This window comes from Mus pahari, chromosome 5 (assembly GCF_900095145.1).
Source record: "Mus pahari chromosome 5, PAHARI_EIJ_v1.1, whole genome shotgun sequence".
Taxonomy (NCBI): Eukaryota; Metazoa; Chordata; class Mammalia; order Rodentia; family Muridae; genus Mus; species Mus pahari.
Window position 1 is genome coordinate 63,782,398 of NC_034594.1, and position 9,820 is coordinate 63,792,217.

Here is a 9,820-nt window from a genome sequence, read left to right on the forward strand (position 1 = left end):
ACAGAGTTTCTCTGTATAGCCCTGGCTGTCCTGGAACTCACTCTGTAGACCAGGCTGGCCTCGAACTCAGAAATCCACCTGCTTCTGCCTCCCAAGTGCTGGGATTAAAGGTGTGTGCCACCACGCCCGGCGGGGAAAAAAATCTTGAATGAAGGGCCACTTCCTGAACAAGGGAACAAAGATATGGATGGTTTTGTAGCAGTGTACAGAGATGGCCACATGTAAATTGTGGAAGGCAAGACTTATTGTCAGCTGGTTCAGCTTCCCAACTAATGAGTGGAGCATGGGCATGAAGCTAGCCCTGTGTGCTGGTGTCTTGGGAGAATAAACTCTTTGAAAGGGAAAGGCAGGGAAAGAGAGATGCTGTCTTTTTTTTTTTTTTTTTTTTTTTTTTTTTGGTTTTTGGTTTTTCAAGACAGGGTTTCTCTATGTAGCCCTGGCTGTCCTGGAACTCTGTAGACCAGGCTGGCCTTGAACTCAGAAATCCGCTTGCCTCTGCCTCCGCCTCCCAAGTGCTGGGATTAAAGGCGAGAGATGCTGTCTTAAACTCCAAAGAATTGGCCAGTGCAGGTGTTAGATGCCTTTAGTCCAAGCAGTTGGAGATCTCTGGGAGTTTGAGGCCAACCTGGTATCCATAGTGAGTTCCAGGACAGCCAGTGGAACATGGACCTGGTCTCAAAAACAAATAGCTTGCCAAGTAAGTATCAGAGAAAGGCAGTTGGCTTCAAGAATTGACTGCTTTGGAAAACATGGGCTAGAGAGATGGCTTAGCAGTTACTAGCACTGACTGCTCTTCCAGAGGCCCTAAGTTAATTCCCAGCAACCATGTGGTGGTTCACAACCATCAGTAATGGGATCTGATGCCCTCTACTGGTGTGTCTGAAGGCAACAGCAGTGTACTCATGTACATATAAATAAATCTTAAAAGGGGGGGCTGGGTGCCTGGAGAGTTGGCTCAGCAGTTAAGAGCACTGCTTGCTCTTCTAACGGTCCTGAGTTCAATCTCCAGCAACCACATGGTGGATCACAACCATCCGTAATGAGATCTGACACCCTCTTCTGGTACATCTGAAGACAGCCACAGTGTACTTACATATAATAATAAATAAATTGTGGGGCCGGAGCGAGCAGAGGTCCTAAGTTCAATTCCCAGCAACCACATGATGGCTCACAACCAATAAATCTTAAAAAAAAAAAAAAGAAAAGAAAAAAAACAAAATGTTTCTGTGGGGACATCTTTGTAAGAACCATTATGGTGAGTAGGCTATTGTCAAGTTCTGTCCCATTTACACACATTGTCTTGAACCTCAGTGATTTCTATCTATTAAATGGAGGTGATAATTACTCTTTCTTTCTTTCTTTCTTTCTTTTTCTTTTTTTTTTGTGAGTATGACTAAGTACTAACAGTAGTGTAAGTCAGATCCACATCCTCTGGGGTTATAACATCCAGGTTGAGGATCTGGAAAGGAAACCAGTAGGAGACTGCCTAAATGCCTCAAACTGGAGGAAGACACTGTTCCTCCTCTCAACCTGTAACCAGGATCACAAGACCCAGCATGGTAGAGTAGGTGGGCACAGGTAGTTTATTTTCAAATGAGACAGGGTTTTCTCTGTATAGCCCTGGCTGTCCTGGAGCTCACTTTGTAGACCAGGCTGGCCTCGAACTCAGAAATCTGCCTGCCTCTGCCTCCCGAGTGCTGGGATTAAAGGCGTGCGCCACCATGCCTGGCCCGCTGCTCTATTCTTAATAGTTACAGGGTGTTCCTTATGTGGAAGGGTCGCTTACTTAACCAGTTGCTGTTGCAGGAAGAGCTGTGTTTAACTATTATTACAACCTAGCAAAAAACCCTTTACATACTTTTGTCTTGCATGTGTACAAGTCCACATCTTATCAGGAGAATACTTAATAGAGCCACTGAATAAAGGTGCAGCCTTTTACATTACAGGCTCCAAGCTTTGGCAGACAAGAATCTGAGTAGGAGGGGAGAGGTATGAATGTAGGGGCTGGCACTAACTCTGGGGAGTCTAAGTTCCAACAACACCAGGTCAGGAGCTCCAAAGGCACTTACCCCGAACTGCTAGCCACTGTCAGCTCGAAACTTGCATAAACCTAGGCAAACTCTGCCCACTCCTTGTTGACATGTACTGGACTGCTGCCCACTGTACCACTTGGGAACCTAGCAGTCCGCTGGAGAAAATCCGAAGGATTTGAGAAACACTCCAAGATTCCTAGATAGACAATCCTCTAGGAATGGATTGTCTCAGCCTCCAGCTGAGTAAGAAAGTCACATCAAATATTTAAAAACAAGTTTCACACAGGATCTGTTTACGTGAGTGGCAGGATCACAGAGAAGACTAAGCAAGCAGCTGCCCTCTCCCCCTAGGCTCTTCCTACAGAAAGCAGAGCCCTGACAAAGAAAAGCTGCCTCAGAGGGTCTAAAGAGATAGGGCTTTAACCCATCTTCTGTGTGCCAGGTCTCCATCTGGCCAAGTCTGCAGAGTAGCTGCAGAAGGCTGCAGAAGGCTGGAGAGTACCAACCACAGCCTGACTCCACCAATCACACCCAAGCAATCTTGAGTATCTGTTGCTATTTAAAAAATTATTGCCTGGGGTTGGAGAGATGGGTCAGTAGTTAAGAGCACTGGCTGCTCTTCCAGAGGACCCAGGTTCAATTCCCAGCAACCACATGTCAGCTCAAAACTGTGTAACTGGATCCCCAGTTCCAGGGGATCTGACACAATCACATAAACATTCATGCAGGCAAAACACCAATGCACATGCAATACAAATAAATTATTTTAAAAATTATTGTCAGTGGTGCATGCTTTTAATCCCTTAATCCAAACACTTGGGAAGTAGAGGCGGGTAGATCTCTGAGTTCAAGGTCGACCTGATCTACTGAGGGAGTTCAAGATAGCCAAGGCTACATAGAGAAACCCTGTCCCCCCAAAAACCATATATACATGCATTTTTTTTTCAGGAGCTGGAAGTTCAGTTGTCATCAGCTCAATTTGTGTGCTGAGAACTGAACTCAGGTCCGCTAGCAGAGCATGAAGCACTGAGCCATCTTTCCAACTTTATGTGCAGTTTTTAAGAGATGCTGGCAATCAAACTCCGGGCTTCCTGTGTGTTAGGCAAGCACTCTTCCAACTGAGCCACATCTCTAGCCCCACTCCCTTTAAAAGTGTTTAACTGTAGATATCTTTAGCCAAAGTCTAACTGTAGTCCAGGTTATCCTGGAACTCACTAGGTAGCCCAGATTAAACCCAAATCCATGGCAATCCTCCTGCCTGGACCTTCAAAGAACTGGAATTACTGAGTCTCCCTGAGGCAGCCAAAGAGTCTTCACCTGCTGATGGAGCAGATTCCCCAGGTACCATCATAGTAGTCCCTATAGCAGCCCCAGCCACTGGCCTGAATGGTCTTTCAAGTCTTCTGACTCCTTATTATCCTCCACCAAATGACTATTCCAAGCTTTCTGCCCCCTCAGGACCACCTGTGTCTCTGCCTTCTCTTCAGTTTCCAACCTCATTCTACTTGACAGGGAGACCTCCCTGAGAGACACCTACTTGTGGTTTACAAACAACCTCAGACATCCTTAGCTTCCCATCATGGCTCAGTGTCCCAGGGAAGGCAGAGTCCTGGAAAATACAATTCCCGTGGATGATCTCTGTTGATATCAGCCACCTGCTATGCCAGGCAAGACACCTGTTGATGTACCAAAAAGCTACCTCCTGGGGACTTAAAGAGCTTTTATGTTTATATTTTGAGACAGCATCTGTAATGGCTATTCCTGGTTGTCAATTTGACTATATCTGGAATGAACTATAATCCGGAATTGGAAGACTCACCCGTGATCCTGATCTTGAGGATGGGAGATACAAGTTTCTGACCTGGATCTTGGCATGGAGATCTTGAGCCATAGTGGCTATGAATCCCAGGAGTCATAAGGCAAGAAGATCTCTGAGTTCAAGGTCATTTGGGACAAAGCAAGTCCCACCAGATCCAGGCATGGTGACACACCTTTAATCTGGGGCACACTTTCTGCTGGAGACCTACATAAGGACATTGGAAGAAGGAAAATTTGCTCTTCTTTGCCTGCTTGCCTTGCGGGCCTGAGCAACTGCTAGATCTTTGGACTTCCATTCACAGCTGACCATTGTTGGGGAGTTGGACTACAGACTGTAAGTCATCATAACAATTTCCCTTACTATATAGAGACTACTCATAAGTTCTGTGACTCTAGAGAACCCTGACTAATACAGCATCTCACTTGATAGCCTTGAACCTGAGATGCTCCTGCCTCAGCCTCTAGAATGCTGATATTACAGGCCCTGCTACCACACTGGTCTCCAACGCTGTCTTTGTTCCTGGCCTGAAGGGCATTCTGTAGACCCCTCCTCACCATTATGCACTTTCTTGACCACATTTTGTCAGAACTCTGGCCTCTTTCTCTTGACCTGATTTCTCCCTTTCTCCTCCGTCAGCATTCTTTTGGCCTGCACGGCTACTTGACATTCCCCATATGTTGCCCTCTGCTTGGGTTTCCTTTCTTGTTTTTCTTTTTGTCTCTTATGGTAATACTGGGGATTAAACCTAGGATCTCATCATTCAAGACAAGCATTTTGCCACTGAGCTACGATCCCAGCCTTTCCCTCTAGGGACAGCTTCTTTGGTGACAGCTGAAGCTCCTTCACAGTGGCTCCACATCCATCTGACAGGGTGGCTCCAGACTGTGAGCAGCCCACCTGGTATCTCCCTCCACATTCAGCATCTGCCACTGAACTTCCTCCACCCTCACACTGCCTTTTCACGCCCTAGTAAATGAGATAGCATGTTCCCTAGCACAGAGCCAGGGGGATGTAGTACACTAAGACTGCTGTAGCAAAACACAACAGAGTAATTTGGGGGGGGGGGGTTCAAGACAGCATTTCTCTGTATAGCCCTGGCTGTCCTGGAACTCACTCTGTAGACCAGGCTGGCCTGGAACTCAGAAATCCGCCTGCCTCTGTCTTCCAAGTGCTGGGATTAAAGGCGTGTACCACCACTGCCGGCAACACAGTAGAGTAATTTATAAACAACGTTATAGCTCACAGTTCTGGCTCCTGGGAAGTCCAAGATCATGGTCTCAGCAGTACAGCATCTGAGAGGGCTGGCTGTCAGAGACCTGCCTCAGGCACATGTGGCATACACATACGCATGTACATAAAATGCAAATATTAAAACCAAAACGTGGGTGGGGGGAAGAGTGGAGACATCCTCTAGGAGACAGAGGGAGGAGGAATGAAATGAGGATCTTTGGGAAGGTGAACACAGAGGGGGGCTGATGACTGGACTGTAAAAATGTAATAAAAAACAAAACAACAAAAAGGCATAGTGATACACACCCTAATCTCAGCTATTATAAGGAGTGTCACTTACTTAACCAACTGCTGTTGTTAGACATTGAAGGGCAACCTATGTTTTCATTTTGTAAATGAGAACCAGTATTAAAAGCCTTTATGTGTGTTGGGATCTAAAGAAATTGTTGAGTGGTTAAGAGTACTTGCTCTCGCAAAGGACCTGGATTCGGTTCCCAGCACCCACATGGTAGCTCACAGCTGACTTTAGCTCCAGTTCCAGGGAATCTGATGCCCCTTCCAGCCTCCACAGGCTCCTACATGTGTGTGATGCACATACATATATTTAGGCACATATACACATATACAAAATAAATCAACATTTTAAAAAAATGTTTCACATGAGCAAATGCCTCAATGTTAACATTTAAATAACATCTATACAGTCATGTCATTAACAGTCTGGGGAACTTAAATATTGTATTTAATTTCATATATATAAATAATATATATATGCCTAAAATATATTAACTTGTTTTGAAGTGTGGAAACAAGAGGACTTGTTTCCCAGGTTAGCCACAAATACAAATCTTCTTGCCACATGAGTAGCTGGATTTAAAGGTATGTGAAAGTGCACCAGGCTAGACCTAAAGATTTAGACAGGTGAATCACTGTGAGTTCAAGGCCATTTCAGTCGATTTAGGGGATTCCAAGTCAACTAAGTCTACCATAGTTTGACTAAAATTAAAACAAAAAGGCAGGCCTCTTTTAGATGTGCTGTTTCTGATCCATTGTCAGTACTGTATTTCAATCCTTATGATGCCATGAAACATTGTATTTAATTATGATTTATTTGCATGTGTGTGTATGTGTGTGAGTGAACATGTGTATGCCACTTGCTCTGTGTGTGTGTGTGTGTGTGTGTGTGTGTGTGTGTGTTGTCGGAGGAGGGGTGTGCACCTGTGCATCAGTGCATTTAGAGGCAAAAGATAACCAGAGAACCCATTCTCAGCAATGCCGTTCACATCCTTTATTTAACACAAGGTCTCTCACTGGCCTGAGCTCACCAATCAGGCTAGGCTGGGAAGCCAGTGAGCACCAGACTCCTGTCTTGGCTTCCCCACTTTTTGTACTTATGAGCCTGTACCACCACACTCAGCATTTTTACGTGGTTATCTTAGTTAGTGTTTCATTGCTGTGAAGAGACACCATGACCAAGGCAACTCTTGTAAGGGACAACATTTAAGTGGGGCTGGCTTACAGGTTCAGAGGTTCAGTCCATTATCATCATGGCAGAAAGCATGGCAGCTCCTGGGCAGACACAGTGCTGGAGAAGGACCTGAGAGACAACTCTCATCTCCATCCCAAGGCAGCCAGGAGACAGACTCCTCCACACTGGGTGGGGCTTAAGCATAGGAGGAGACCTCCAAAGCCCACCCCCACAGTGACACACTTCCTCCGGCAACACCACACCTTCCTGACAGTGTCACTCCTAATAGATCAAGCATATTCAAACTATCAGAGTGTTTTTGGGGATTGAACTCCGGCCCTCATGCTTACAAGACTGAGCCACCCTGCCCACATCTGAAAAATTAAATCTTTTAATTTTGTTTTTGTTTTTTTTAGACAGGGTTTCTCTATGTAGCTAGCCCTGGCTGACCTGGAATTCACTCTGTGGAGCAGGCTGGCCTTGAACTCAGAGATCTGCCTGCCTCTGAATACTAGAATTAAGGCGTGTACCATCACTACTTGACATTACATTTTTATTTATTATTGTGTGTATGCTTGGTATTTATGCATGGTGTGTGTGTGTGTGTGTGTGTGTGTGTGTGTGTGGAGATATGTGCATTATGTGCATTAGTAACAATGAGGAAGTCATAGGACACCTTTTTGTGGTCACTTCTCTCCTTCCACTTTTACATGGTTCCAGGACTTGAACTCAGGTCCCCAGGCTTGGCAGCAAACACCTTTACCCACTAAGCCATCTCACGAGTCCCATTTTTTTACTTTTACAGAGTTTCACTATGCAGCCTCAACTGACCAGGAACTCACCATGTAGATTAGGCTGGCCTCAAAGATCCACCTACCTGGGGCCTCCTAAATTCTGGGATTAAAGGTCTGTATCACCGTGTCTGGTCATGTGACTATAGTTTTGATATTCCCATTCTGATATTGATCACTAAAGGTGGCTATTGCCTCAATTTCTCCTTTGTGGTGCTTTTTTGCTTTGTAGCATGTACTTCTCTGTGGGGCAAATGAGACTATGTTACTAGATGTGTTCCTTGTCAAAATTTAACATTTTTCATTAAAAAAGGAGGAGGAAGGAGAGAACATTGCATTGGGTCATTTGGCAACTTGTCCCTCTTACTGCCGGCTGGTGCAGTAGCTGCAGGGGGCCAGCAGGTGTCAGCACCGAGGCACATCTGGGTCTGGAACACCGGCTCTGGTGCTGCCCTGAGATGTCGTGCGCTGCTGAAGAGGAGCCAAGTATCTTTGTTTTATGATTCCAGATGGCAGATCTCATCCTGCCTCAAGATCTGCGGTCCTTGTCACTGCCGAGACATCTCTCCTTTGTGTCCTGGGTTCCATCTTCCCTGACCACACTGTCTCCAGTACCTCTGCTGTGGAGAAGCCAGAAGCAGAAAGGAACTCCCACCAGAAAGGAACTCCTACCTACTGAGGAGGAGCAGTCCACACAAGAAAGGAGGACTCCACTCGGAAAGGAAGGAGACCCTCATCTATGAGGAAGACAAGATCTAACTTAGCAGAGAGGGGACTGATTGAGACCTGGTGCGGATGGCCCTGATGGCTGATAGAGAGACAGACCGGGGCTTGGGAGACAGATGGAGACCTGGCACGTGTGCAGCTGGCTGGACTCTAGGCTATTCTCTGTGGAAAACGGGCAGACGTGGAGGGCCAAGTGGTCAAGAACTGAGGGTTGGGTGCCCAAACGGGTGCCCCCCTCATTTCCTGGGTATGATTGGGAGCTATTTCCACTTCTCAGAGAAAGAGAGAAATACAGACGCTCCAAGGCCTCAGAGAAGGCTCGTTGTGTAACGGTACTTGCCCACCTGCGTGACAACCTGAGTTTTATTCTTGGAATCCACGTGGGAGGGGACTGACCACCACAGGCACATTATGTTAGACATGTGCTCACTAAAACTCAAATACATGTTAGAGAATGAGGAGCGTCCCCTGCCTCCAGGTTTCTGCTTCAGTTTCATACCTTGGCTTTCTACCATGATGGACCGTAAGCTGTAAGCTACATAGACCCTTTTCTTTGAAGTTGCTTTTGGCCAGCGTTTTATCACAATAACACAAACTAACTGTGACAGTTTCTCAGCTGTTTACTGTGAGAAATGTCCCTCATAGTCTCAGACTTTGAACACTTGGTCCCTAATTGATGACAGTTTGGGGAGGTTTGGGATGTAGGGCCTTGCTGGAGGATGTATGCAGGGCTAGGGTAGGCTTTCAGGGAAAAAAGTCTTGCCTTCTTGTTTGCTCTCTCTGCTCTGGGCTTAGGTTAAGGGGGTCAGGTTTCCGTTTTCTTCTTCTGGTGCCTTGGCAGACCCTTGCTGCCATGCCTTCCGAACTCAGAGGACTCATTCCTGGAACCACAGGCCCAAATAAACTCTCCTATTAGTTTCCTTGGTCATGGTGTTTTCTCACAGCAACAGGGAAGTAACTGTTGGAACACAGGCCAAGTCTGCGTATGAAGATTTCTGTGTTAGGAGACTTCTTAGTGATTGGAAGAAAAGAAGCCAAAAGTCTTGTGACCCCAGTTTCTTCAGAACATGGAGTTGTTCTTGGAATGTGGTCTCATGCTCTTCCCAAGTGTAGGTAGGGTGAATTTACTTCAGACTGTCCATTACAACTGGCTATTGTCATTTGTTTATATGCCTTTATGAAAAAACACCTTTTTGATGTGGCTTGCCCACCACGCCCGGCTCTGGCTTGTTTCTTTGAGTCAATATCTTGCTACTTAGCCCACATTGCCCTGAAGCTCACGGCCTCCATGTTTCTGACTGCTGAGACGATGGGAGAGTGGGCATTGGCCTTCATGCTGAACCTTACAACAAGTTTTTATTACTTTAATAACTAAGCTAGTTTTTAAAAAAGATTTATTTTTATAATATGTGTGTCTGTGTGAGTACCCAGGCGCCCTCAGACCCCATGGAAGTGGGGTTGTGGGCAGTTGAGAGAATCTCTTGTGTACTGCATCAATTATCAATAAAAAAGCTGTTGGTCGCCGGGCGTGGTGGCACACGCCTTTAATCCCAGCACTTGGGAGGCAGTGGCAGGTGAATTTCTGAGTTTGAGGCCAGCCTGGTCTACAGAGTGAGTTCCAGGACAGCCAAAGCTATACACAGAAACCCTGTCTCGAAAAACAAAAAACAAACAAACAAACAAACAAAAGCTGTTGGCCTATTAGCTTAGGTAGGAAATGGGAGGTAGGAATTCCGACAGGGAAAGAGAATTC